A 13913-nucleotide genomic window follows, 5' to 3' on the forward strand; every position below is an offset into this window, starting at 1 on the left:
GTGACACAGACAACCCACAGAGCTATGGCAAAAGAAGCATGAAAAGTAGGGACACTAAACTTAAAATTCACACATTAGCTAAAGTGTATAACTCCTAAAGTCTCTTTCAGAAGCTATTGTTTGTTTGACTCCTCTGAATCACAGTAAAACAATACTTTTCGTTCTTTCTTTTTTAATGCTCAAATTAGAATGGATTTAATTAAATACAAACATTTTTCTGAGGGGCGTTTGCAAAGCAACAAGGCCAGAAATTGACATGAAAAAGTCTGTCTTATTCTTATCGGTCAGAAATTTGCAATCAACAATCACAGAGAAAACAAAGCAACTTGAAACAGAACTGAAATAGTTCTTCCTCTTCGATTTCATTTTTTTGGCCCTCATTTAGCATATTCTGTATGTTTTCTTCAGCCCAGACTTCGAGAACATATCAGACAAAGTCCAAGTCAGTCCTCTCCCAAGTCATCTTTATCCATCTAAAAAATCTATTTTTTCAATGCCTAAATGCTGGAAGTTGAAGTAATGACCCTCAATTCTGTTAATCATAATGACAAATGTGGTCAGCCGCATTTAATCCATGTTGATTGTGCATTACGGTTTGTATCGCAAGCTACAGAGCAAAATCATTAGGATTCATCCAAACCGTTACTCATCATGCTTTGTAAAGGCTTCTTGTCACATTTCCCTTTGCAGGAGTGTATCATAGTTGCCAGAAATTGAGCCACACGGTGACATCTGTATACCACCATCACAAACCACCTTTGAAAGACACAATTGCAATTGAAATGTGTTTGGTAAAACAAACACAAATAGATCTTAATCTATAGAAACTAAGCGTTTTTTTCTGAAAGATAACTTTTGTCTGACTAACCGGTTGGAAATTTGAACCCTGGGAGGTATAAATGCATTTTGTCTGATACAATGTAGACTTGTTTGATATTATGTAGATGTAGATACATGCCGTGGTTTAATTTAAAGAAAAAATTCACTATGGAAATTAAAATTACATACAGCCCTGATAAAACTACTGACATGTTTTCTCCGTGTTGGAATTGAACAGAACCTGGAATGACTGCCATACATGTAGAGATAAAGATTTAAGAACAATTTGGAATGTACTCTTAATTTCTTCCGGAGCTGTATTGTCTTCAGATCATTCAGCCTTGCCCTGAGCACACATGGTTTACTGCTCTCTGCACACCCCCATTTTGCCAACTGTGTCCCCTCAACCAACCTCCCCTGACAATCTGCAGTTCTTTAATTCCTATCAGCTCTTATTAGAAGTCCAGACAGTAGCGTTGTCCCCCATCTTGAAGCCATTTTGTCAGGAAATGGTATAATTCCCTCATCTGGATCCCATTACAGCCAGGCGGCCTGCTATTCCTGTGATGCCTGTACAGTGTAATTAAGGGCTTTGTATCCCACAGCAAGCCACAGTCAGCTTTCTTTCTCTCACTACCTCCCTGTCCTATATAAACTTCTTTTTTTTTCTCTGCTTAACCTCACACCACTTCTCTAGAGACTCACTACCATGCCCAACAGCAAATGTACGCTACACACCCCACACCACAAGCATTTCTACATACATTTATTACTTTACCTTGCACAAAGAGTACAGAGACAGTATGCTGAAACCCTTAATGGACTATAGCTAGCTGTACAAATCTTTGTTTTTACAGCCAAGTTGGTTTATCTTTACTGGACATGTTACCATTACCACACATTTTACACTTTCTGAGAGTAAACATGTTTGGCAACATAGAATTGGTTCAGGTCCTTATATCCACGCCAACATGAAGAAAGTCCTGCCGAAATACTATCAGCACGTCAGCTGCCCCACGCGCGGTGGAAATACACTGGACCATGTTTACACTCCTTTCCGGCATGGATATAAAGCCCTCCCCCGCCCCCCCTTCGGCAAGTCAGACCACATATCTCTTCTTCTGCTCCCTGTTTACCGGCAGAGACTGAAGAGGCAGGCCCGTAGCCAGGGGGGATCGAAGGGTTCGTTCGATCCCCCTCCCGCATTCGACCCCCCCCCCCCCCTCCCCCCATACACAGACACGCCCCTCAAGATATGTGGGCTATTCAATGAATGAATTGTTCATCTCCGGTGAATATACATGATTCAAATCTAAATTTACAATATCAAAATCCAGACTAATAAAAAAGAAAAGTAGACTCAGAGAAGTGACGAGTAAGAAAAATGGTTAATATTTCTGTTTACACATTTTGTTCAGACTGTTTTACACCAATCCAGTCGGTGGCGGTAATGCCCCCATTTCTGTTGGTAGCTAGCCTAATCGCCTATTACATAGGAACAAAGAAGAATCAGAAGAATAGCGAAAATGGGTAAAAAAGAAGACAAGGAACGTAAACGAAAGAAGTCGGCGGCAACATTGTCCCAAAACATTGGTGACTTATTCCAGAAAAGGACCAAAATCGGTAAGCTGCTGAGTGCAGGGCTTCTATTTCTTTACTACTTAGCTGCTAGACCTAGCTGCATCTGAACACTCACTGACCTAGGCTACTTGTCAGTGGTTGCCTAGCTCCATTAGGCTATATGCTAGCCCCATCCCTCGCCGAACACAGAAAATACCACTGTCAATTTTGTAGGAAACATAGCGAACGTAACAGTAACTATTTTCGGGATTGTTAAAAGTGTATTGCTTGGCGTGTTAACGTGACTTCGGTGCTTCAATGTCTCCCCCCCTCCATCTCGTTATGCTTGTGCTCTGCAAGTGCCACATAGCTGACAGTTCCCCCCGTCTGTTTTAGACTAGTGTCTGTCTCCTGAGTCTACTGTCTTGACGCAGAGTGTTACCATTTTGTGCTCGCGGCTTCAGATGTCTATGACAGAACTTATTATGTGCAGTTTCGACCTCGGTCTCTATTGGTGCCTCTCCACCTTTTCCTGAAAGTGAAACGGATTTTATGAGGGGTTCCCCCCACACTAAAGCCAAATTATTTTATGCCCATTAGTTGATTTTTAAGAAATGTAAGTGACAATAACATTCAGTAACTCACTTTGCAATGCTGATGATCAAGCTAGGCTGTATTTTACTGTCACCATGCCTGTTGCTCCAGCTAGGCTGTATTTTACTGTCACCATGCCTGTTGCTCCTAAGGCCATAGTAAATAAAATACAGTATAGAGGTGTAAAAAAAAAAGGGGGTTAAACATGGATAGGGTGTATGTGAGTCAATCAGTGTAGTTTCCCTGCACCTGATGTTTGTGTTTCAGGTGCAGATGTTTGTTGTCAGACGTTTGTTGTGTGTGCTTTTTGTTAAAACCGTTTTATGACAAATGCAATATATCTGCTTGATGAAATTACCCAAACCCTCACAATTCTATGTGCACAATAGAAAATAAAATAATTCAGAGAATAAAATTATTATTATGTCTGGTTTGAAATACTCTAAAATTGACTTAAATGTTTTTCTTTTGCTGTATTTATTTAGTGAGTCAGCATGTGGAGGGTGAGCTACCAGCAGCTAGTAGTAGCAGCAATGAAACAGCCTTGCCAGGTAACAGTGCAGTGGAAGAGCAGAGAGATGCAGCAGCTCCTGAAGTGGCTGAGGATGTGAGAGTGAGACAGGCAGCAGAATGTGAGGTAGCCCAGCCGAGCTCTGTACTTGACAGTGACCTTGGCTTCTTCATAGATGCAACCAAATCTATTGAGGAAATAGCACAGGCTGTGTGTCAGATGTCTGATGGCCAAAAGTACAATTTGGTGAAAAACCACGTCAGACCTTCGAAACATTTCATTTTCCCAACTACATTTATTGGTAGGTGCAACAGGGCATTCAGGTATGATTGGTTTGAGGAGCATGGATGGTGGCTGGTTTACAGCATGAAACTCGATGGCGCTTTCTGCATATGCTGTGCTCTCTTTCTCAATGCCACAGAGAGGAAACAGTCAACTTCACTGATAAATGCGCCCTTCAGTAAATGGCATAAGAAAACGAAGATAATTGGAAGCCACCAATCGAAAGCAAACCATTTAGTGGCATTTGAAAGAGCAAAACTGTTTCGACAGTCACATGAAAACCCCAATACCCGGATATCAGTCCGTATGGACAGTGCAAAGGAGACCAACATCAAAGAGAACAGGCACATTCTCAAGTGCGTTGCAGAGGCTGTTCTCTACTGTGGCCGTCAATGCATTGCACTGAGAGGATCAGCTGAGCAGCAGCATTGTAGTGGCAATCCTGGGAATTTCTTGGCCCTATTGAAACTGCTTTCAAATCACGATGAAAAGCTGAAGCAGCATTTGGAGAAACCAAAGCTAAAAAATGCCACATATCTATCACCTCAAAGCCAAAATGAAATGATTGATGTAATAGGGAAGCACATGATTCAGGCCAAGATCGTGGAAGAGGTCAGGCATGCTCAGATGTACACAGTCCTAGCTGATGAGGTCACATCCCATAATGAAGAGCTGATGCCAATGTGTGTTCGCTTCGTGGACAAAGACTTAAATATCAGAGAGGAGTTGCTTGAGATTTGTACTTTGCCACGGATCACAGGTCGCCACATTGCAAGCGCGATCAAAGATGTGCTGAGTCATCTAAGCATAGAGATTGCTGACTGTCGAGGCCAGGGGTACGATGGCGCCAGCAATATGAGCAGCGAAAATGTTGGCGTTCAAGCTTTGATAAAAAAGGATGCGCCTAAGGCAGTTTATATGCACTGCAATGGGCATTGCTTGAACCTTGTCATTGCACGCTCTTGTGCTCTTCCAGTTGTGCGCAACATGATTGATAAGATGAAGTACATCGTCATGTTCTTCACCTGCAGCCCGAAGAGGGAACACCTTCTCAAGGAGGTTGTAGATAAGGAGGCACATTCTACCGGAAAGCGGAAGCCCCTGATTGACCTCAGCCGCACAAGATGGGCAGCACGGCATGATGCCTACAGTCACTTCTACAGTGCCTTTGTCTTCATTATTAAGGCTCTGGAAGTCATGGCACAGGGTCTCCATACAGAGGAGTACAGTGAAGATGTCACCAGTGGATGGGAGGGCAAGTACAAAGCAGAGGCCTATGGTCTCTTGAGTGGGCTACAAAACTTTGGATTCATCCTCACATTCCTCACCGTATACCAAGTTTTATCCCACCTGGCGGGCATCACGGTGAAACTGCAAAGCACCTCACTCGACATCATCGAGGCATTTAGCATGGTTGATGAGGTGAAGTCTGTCTACAAGGAGCTCCGCGAGACCATCGACGACGACTTCAATCAAATCTACGAACAAGCAGTTAGGATGGCTGCTCAGGTCAACGTGGAACCAACCCAGCCGAGAGCAGCTGGAAGGCAGAAACACAGGGAAAATGTACCCGCTGAAGGAGTGAAGGAGTACTATCTCCGGAACATGACGATACCCTTCTTAGACCATGTCATTTCAGAGTTTGAGTCCAGATTTAGTCCCCTCTCTGTGACCGCATCAAGGCTCATGGGCCTAATTCCATCTGTCCAGTGCAACTCAGATGTAACGGTGGACATCTCTGAAGCAGTCGCTCTGTACCAAGATGACTTGCCATCACCAGAGGTCATTGACCAGGAGCTGAAACGGTGGAAGTTGAAGTGGCAGGTCAAAGCATTACACCAAAGACCAAGCTCATGTGCCTCAGCTATCAAAGAGTGTGATGAGATGATGTATCCGAACATCTTCAAACTCCTGAAAATTGCATGCACCTTGCCAGTGACCTCCTGCGAATGTGAGAGGTCTGCCAGTGTTCTCCGGAGACTCAACACATTCATGCGGAGCAGCATGGGAGAGGACCGCATGTCATCCTTGGCTCTCATCCATACCCACTACGACATGGCTCTGGATCTGGATGAAGCTGTTGATCTATACTCAAAAATGCACCCAAGACGATTGGAGCTGATGAGCGTTCTGATGCAATAGAAGCCATAGAAGAAGAAGAGGGAGACATGGGGGGTGGGTCATTTCACGTGAAATCAGACACTTTGGGGCCCAACCGACACAGATTTTAATCAAACTTTGTGTGCCTTCTTAGTGGTAAGGTAGAACCCCAGAACTGCATTTGCATGAATCTGGCACTAATATAAGGGAGAAATGGACTAAGAATGTTTTAAGTAAGAGGGTAGGGCACTACACATTCAACCTTGATTATGTCAATTTAAATTACAAAGAGATGGTTTTGATGCTGTTTGAAAGCTCTTTTCTGGAACACTTCAATTTATATCATTATTAATTCATGTTTAAGTTTTAATGACCATACCGATAGTGTACTTCATGAAGTAATTCTTATCTATTTATGTCAACAGTGGAGAGATAGACAATAAAGGACAGCAACAACAGACAGACAGAACAACAACAGAGACAGACAATGGAGGGCAGCAACAGACAGGCAATGGAAGAAAGCAACAGACAACTGAGGTGAGCAACAGAGACAGACAATCACAGATGTAGGAAGTTTGAGTAACACTTACATTTATATCAAATTCTTCATTCTTGTTAAAGTTTTAATGACTATAGAGATAGCTCAATTGAAGCAATTCATGTCCATTTATGTTAACAGTGGGGAGCAACAGACAAAAAATGAAGGACAGCAACAACAGACTCACAACAAACTTGACGATGAATAAAATATGTCTAAATTAAAAGATTTGAAGTGTGCTGGTGTATTTAGGGGGCATTGGAGTAGGGAGCCAAATGAAGTCCACTTTCGGGGGGAAAAGATCCCCCCCCACCACAATGCTGGCTACGGGCCTGAGAGGGACCGACCTGTGACAAGGACAGTGCAGCGTTGGTCCGAGCAGTCTGACTCTGCTCTCCGCCACTGCTTTGGCATCACGGAGTGGTGTGTGTTTGAGGAGGACGATATAAACACACACACTGACGCGGTCATTTGCTACATCGGCAAATGCATCGATGACGTCGTGCCGCGGATTACTATACGGACATTCCCAAATGAGAAGCCCTGGATAAACGGCGAGGTCCGAGCTAAACTTAAAGCACGGGCCATCGCGCACAGCGGCGGTGATTTGGATGAGTACAGGAATTCCAGGTATGCACTCCGGAGAGCTATTAGCAGTGCGAAAAGACAATACAGGGACAAGGTGGAGTCGAACTACAATGGCTCCAACGCCAGAAATATGTGGTCTGGACTAAAAACAATAACAGACTACAAAAGGACAACGAGTGGTGCTGAGGAAGTGTCTGCATCTCTCCCAGATGAACTGAACACATTTTATGCACGCTTTGAGAAGCCCCCGGCTGTGGAGGCACCAAAGGCCCAGTATCCCTGCTCACTGGTTTTAACCAGTGCAGATGTGTGTAGATCTCTGAAAAGGATCAACGCACACAGGGCTCCAGGACCTGATGGCATCCCTGGCCGTGCTCTCAAGGTGTGTGCAGTTCAGCTGGCAGATGTGTTCACAGACATTTTCAATAGGTCACTGCTCCAGTCTGTAGTCCCCACATGCTTTAAAGAGTCCATCATTGTCCCTGTCCCCAAAAAGACAAAACCCATCTGCCTCAATGACTACCGCCCAGTTGCACTCACCTCCATCATCATGAAGTGCTTTGAGCGGTTAGTCAAAACTTTTATCACCTCCTCCCTCCCTGACTCACTGGACCCCCTGCAGTTTGCCTACAGAGCAAACAGGTCCACGGATGATGCCATCTCCCTCACCCTCCACACTGCCCTCTCCCACCTGGACCAGAGGAACACTTATGTGAGAATGCTGTTCATTGACTACAGTTCAGCATTCAACACCATTGTGCCCTCCAAGCTCATCATTAAGCTCAGGGACCTTGGGCTCAACAGCGCCCTCTGTGACTGGATCATGAGCTTCCTGACGGGCAGATCCCAGGCAGTGCGGATGGGGAACATCACATCCTCCACCTTGACCCTCAACACCGGAGCCCCTCAGGGTTGTGTGCTCAGCCCTCTCCTCTACTCCCTGTTCACGCACGACTGCGTGGCCACACACAGCTCCAACACCATCATCAAGTTTGCTGACGACACGACCGTCATCGGCCTGATCACAGACGGCGACGAGACGGCGTACAGAGAGGAGGTCAGAGCCCTGACATCTTGGTGCCAGGACAACAACCTCCATCTCAACGTCAGCAAAACAAAGGAGCTGATTGTGGACTACAGGAAGAGGCAGAGAGAAGCACACACACCCATCACCATCGACGGGACTCCTGTGGAGAGAGTCAGCAGCTTCAGGTTCCTCGGGGTTAACATCAGTGAGGACCTGACATGGACACATCACACCAGGGTCATATCCAAGACGGCTCGACAGCGGCTCTTCTTCCTCCGCAGGCTGCGGAAGTTCAACATGGACTCCAGGATACTCTGCAACTTCTACAGGTGCACCATCGAGAGTATCCTGACTGGCTGCATCACCGCCTGGTATGGCAGTTGCACCGCCCTCAACCGTAAGACTCTACAGAGGGTGGTGAAAACTGCTCAGCACATCACCAGGACGGAGTTGCCATCCATGGAGGACCTCTACACCCAGCGGTGTAGGAAGAAGGCCGGTAGGATATTAAAGGACCCCCATCACCCCAGCAACAATCTGTTCTGTCTGCTGCCGTCTGGCAGACGGTACCGCAGCATCCGGACCAAGACCACCAGACTCAGAGACAGTTTTATACCACAGGCTATAAGACTACTGAACTCCTGAGCTGTGTGGGTGTCTACTCGCATCTGTTTATAGTACACACATACATATATATTATACACATCTGCCATACATATCTGTTTATAGTACACATATCTATATATTATACATATCTGCCATACACATCTGTTATACATAATATATGCATCTGTCCATACCTCCTCATTCAACAGTGTAAAGTATTTAAATACTTTCAATGTATTCCACATATGTATATATTTCACATCCTCAAATCTGTATTGTTAATATTGTAAATATTCTTCTCTCTTTTTCACTATTTTATTTATCTTTTGCACCATGTATGTTGAGTTGTTGGAGGAGCACGCGACATAAGATTTTCATTGCCAACATATACGCTGTATCTGCTGTGCATATGACAAATAAAACCTTGAAACCTTGAAACCTTGAAACATAACACATTGATCAGTACTCTCCAAGAACTAAACATAAAGCAGTGTTGCTCCCTCCACGGTTATGGAATGTTTACATGTTGAGACTTAAAACCATATTGGTTAAAGTTCCAGAACAAGCACCTTAAAGCAATATCAGTTATGCTTCTGGATTTAACATTTCAAGATGTAGGAAGCCATTACACTATATTAGCTTTGTCACAAGGCCTGCAAGTCACTTCCACCACCACCTGGCACACATGACTCTGATTTCCAGGGTGCAGTTTTATTTCCCACATCACTTCTTTGCCAAAGAACTATTAGAGGGAGCCAGATTGAACAAAAAAACGTCATGGAATCTCATTAAAATACCTCAGTGGCTAGACATAGCCTCCACTTTAGCTCTCAAAGTGGAACAGGCTGCTTTATACTAAGGGACACAGGATATTATCATCCCTGAAACTGGGGTGTGTGTTTGGGGGGGTATGCACATGACACCCACATCACTGCTGAGGCCTACGACCCAGGAGCCCAAACATGGACATGGAGGGTGGTTGGGCAAGATAAGACACTTATACTGTACACACCACTGTGCATACACAAACAAACACACACAGACTCACACACAAACTGAGTACACACACACACACACACACACACACACACACACACACACTTGCACAAATCTGCATGCACTGTGATCTTGAAACCCTGAGTCCGTGTCATTGGAAAATCAATATTCCTTGCTATTTCATCCAATTAATTAGTGACTGGTGTGTGTGTGTGTGTGTGTGTGTGTGTGTGTGTGTGTGTGTGTGTGTGTGTGTGTGTGTGTGTGTGTGTGTGTGTGTGTGTGTGTGTGTGTGTGTGTGTGTGTGTGTGTGTGTGTGTGTGTGTTTGTGGGTGTGGGTGTGTGTGTGTGTGTGTGCATAGGATATATGTGTACACACAGTATATCTGTATAGTATATAGGCCACAATAACCATCTAGTCTGTCCATCTATTTTCTTTGTGATGTGTATTTACTCCTGCTGTGTTTTCACAATTACACAACATTAAGCTGTTGTGTATTTACTCTCAACAAAAGCACTAACAAGCTGTAATCCTGTGAACACTAGACAGCTTGCGATGATGTCACTAATACCTCTTCAAGCTAGCAGCACTTAAACGACTCGGTGACAAACAATAGTGTGGTTGTATAACCAGATTAGCCCCAGCCCTGTGTCCTGGAGGCCCACTTCTGGCACCTCTTCTGAGGATGAGCGTAATCCTTCAGGCCTTTATACACCTGCTCCGTGACTGTACAATGCAACGGTATGTAATGAAACACTGAGATGTGCTAGACACATGAACAAAATTAAGTATGGTGCACGACAGAGTTCAAGGCACAGCAGAACTACACGACAAAGCATGGCACACATTGAACTGTAATATTATTACAGTCAAACAATGGAGTTTAGTAATGTATAAAACAACATAATATAAATTGATGCAATACTATGAAATAAAACTTGAGAAAAACTAGAACAAAGTAATGGCAGACGGAATACACAGTAACAGTAAACAGCAAAAATGCTACTCAATCAAAGCAGCTTTTGTTTTCCAATACATACAAAACCCTATCCACGTTCGTAAGTACACATGTGCAATATAATGCAACCTAATACAACACTTGTTGGTTTTACTGCATTATATTTAGAAATATGCCCCCCTTTATGTGTCTAAATGGAAACTAAATAGAAGTTCATCTTATCATAATGCAGTCCAAAAACACCTTTAACTATGACTTCATTGATATAAATACAATAGCTTTTACAGAGTTCAGATAAGTTGAACAACTGAACATAATTAACTTTGTAAAGTACAGCATAATTTAAACCAGAGTGTATTTGCCATGACTATGATCTTTCTCTGTCACCATAGCTGTTATTCTCAAAATTGACATATTTGTTCTGACATTCTAATGCTCTTGGGTTCTGTAGAACCACATACGCTTTTGATGCACACTGTGTGCAATCGTATTACTGAATGTGTCTTAAAGAAGAACATGTACATGTCATGATTTATATTTGAGTGTTGTATGTCTTTTAAAAAATGGACCTTGAGTCTCTTCAATAAAGCTGATTGATTGATTGATTGAATTTTATCAAAGATATCAAGAACATGTGAGATAATATTACATGCATTTTTCTTTAATACATCCATTCTGGTTTCCTTTCAATGTTGTTAAAACTGTGGACTTGAGAAATGAAAGAATTATTCAGGTGAACTATGAAGAAATAATATAATGTATATCTGAAACCCAGCTATCATTCCAATCTCTTCCAACCACATAGGCCCTATATCTTGCCTCAGTCATCCATCTAATAGAGTCAAAGGTCATTCTTCAGACTGGAGGGTACTTACAGTAACTAACCCACAGTACATTTTCACGATTCCTGAAATTCCCTGCTCCATGAATATAGTATGACCTTGTCAATGAAAGGGCACTAGTCAGATGCAGAGCGTCTTCAAATACTGAATGGAAATCAATTGTAAACCTTCAGTGATGAGGGATTATTGGTTATTACGTGCAGCCGAAGGTCTGAGTGTGTCAGTGTAAGGTTGTCTAACTGAAGTCAACACTGATACCTTCAGGGGCAAAGGGCAGGGAAAGTTCACATCACTTTATAAATAGCAATGACTGACTGGAGAAAAGAAGCACAGGATTGGGTTTTACTGAGTAGTGATTCGTGTCAGGGCCTTAGCTCTCCAGGTATCTTTATATTCCCTCCCGGGAAGGATTGCAGGTTGGTTTCATCAAACCCTTGTACATTTTGTATACAGTTTATTTTCCATAAGTACTTATTCTAACAAAAAGGGCTTTTATGTTTAAGACACTTTAAATATGCTTATTTTTGAGCCTCACTCACTTTTTAGGTAAGGGTTTGCTCTAGATCAAAGGCTTTTGGTAGAAATTAAAGGAGGAGCAAGAGAAGAAAGAAGGTGCAGTGAGAGGTTTAAATGGAATGGGACAAAATATCTACTTCTCTTGAATTAACCTTTTACAATGATATTGTTACATGGATGCCCACTGATATATCTTCACAATTTCTGTTTAGAAATTATGAGAATAAAGGCCTTTTTTGCCGAAATTGTCAGAATTTGCCTGAGAAATTCACTAAAATGTTATATTTATTCAGTACCAAAGTGATAGTGATAGTTAATGAATGAAGGCAAATATAGTAGAAAAAGGCACTCTAGGTTGTCCACTACAGGTTACTTACTCTCACCATGGAAACATTTTACCTACTGCTACCATATCATGGGAACTGTAGTTCCAAATGTGTATCTTGTTGTTAATCCAAATAAATCTGAATTGTTATATACTTTTCCAAGCCAGAAATAAATCTAAATCCTAGAAGTATCTCCTTATGCATAGTTTTGTTCATAACTCAACTTCGTTTTGCTATGTATGATTTTTAAAATGCCTTGCAGCATCACATATTCACAGACAGGGGACAAGAATACTTAAATCTGCATCTAATCTCCGTCTAGTTTTACCAATTTTACCGTGCTTTTTAATCTAATTGCTCTTTCTCTGTATCTGTTATTATCTCCCACAAGATGGTCTTTCTCATTTTCAACTTATTTTTCTCTGTCACCAGGAATGTCATCTTTCTAAAGGCCTCCGCTGTCTCGCAAGCCTGTATGCCTGGCCAGTGATATAGATAATGAAAATTTCCAATCAGTTCCACTGCCATCCGGAATGGGCAGCAGCCAGAGCTCCAAAGTATATGAAATTAATTTGTAATAACTTCGAATATTAGATGAAGCCTGCACATGCAGAACCAGGTACACATGGCAGGGTAATTGAGAAGCCCAAATATTGGAAAGACGGCAGTAAATCTTTCATCCCTTGTAAAATGTAATTTAGTTCACAATGAGAGCATCTTGGAAGATTTCAAGCCCATTTGAGCAAAGTATTAATCTCATCCCATAAGGCTGTTTGTGTGGCTGTATTTACCTATAGCAACACACTACAGTTGAAGCTTTGAATAGGCAAATATTTCTCACATCACCAATTGTGTTTTATTTAAATTGTCTTATTTTTAAACCTTCTTCCTTCCACTCTGATACCAATACTTTAATTCCCTTTTGTAGATACTGAACCTGTGACAGATATTATGTTTATATTCAGTTATAAATGCATCTCTAACCCTTGACAGTATCACTTTACCCCATCTCCTCTATCAGATTACTATTGACCTATTATTTTGACAGCAGTATTGGAGTCTGTTTTATAACTGTTTCTTTAAAGCACAGGTTCAAACCATAGACTGTATGTTTCCAGGTTACCATGTTGTCAAATCTCCCATTACAGTTGAATGTGAGACATTGACACAGTCATTAGCTTTTGCTATCAATATGGAGATCTATTTTTATCCCCCTGCTCACCCCCGGCCAGTATTTGATAACTGCAGCATTGTCGTCATCACTGATAGTGGATGGAGCCTGGGCGGAGCGTGTCCCTGTCTCATGTTACTGTACCCTGTGCTACCACATGGCATATTACAATTAGAAAATCAATGGAATTCTGGGAACATTGAGCCACTCCCTGTCCTGGTTAAGCATGCTACAGGATGACAGGGAATTTGTGAACTAAAAACATTTCTTACTAAAGCACTGTAAATCTGCAGCAAGAAAAATAGGGTTCTTTAATTTCTGTATTTTTCTCGAAGTAATAATTTAAGTATGGCGTGTCAGACTGTTCTTACAACTTTTGTCCTTAGATTCTATGCCCCTCTTTCCTGTCATCAATGACAATTTCAGATATGTCAGATTTCTATGATTTAACCTCCCTGTCTGTGCCTTTTCTCCTTTC

General features: G+C 42.4%; 1 protein-coding gene and 1 long non-coding RNA gene across 7 annotated transcripts in view; both read left to right on the top strand.

Annotated features, from left to right (window-relative positions):
- sdk2b (sidekick cell adhesion molecule 2b) overlaps window positions 1-13913 on the top strand; it is a 253938-nt gene that overhangs the window by 98520 nt on the left and 141505 nt on the right. The gene's annotated exons all lie outside the window — the stretch shown is intronic.
- On the top strand, window positions 2039-6730 carry LOC134871313 (uncharacterized). Its single transcript, XR_010166667.1, has 3 exons — window positions 2039-2442; window positions 6292-6403; window positions 6546-6730. It is a non-coding gene; the product is annotated as an uncharacterized LOC134871313 (long non-coding RNA).

Source organism: Eleginops maclovinus, chromosome 10, assembly GCF_036324505.1.
Source record: "Eleginops maclovinus isolate JMC-PN-2008 ecotype Puerto Natales chromosome 10, JC_Emac_rtc_rv5, whole genome shotgun sequence".
In the NCBI taxonomy this organism is placed as follows: domain Eukaryota; kingdom Metazoa; phylum Chordata; class Actinopteri; order Perciformes; family Eleginopidae; genus Eleginops; species Eleginops maclovinus.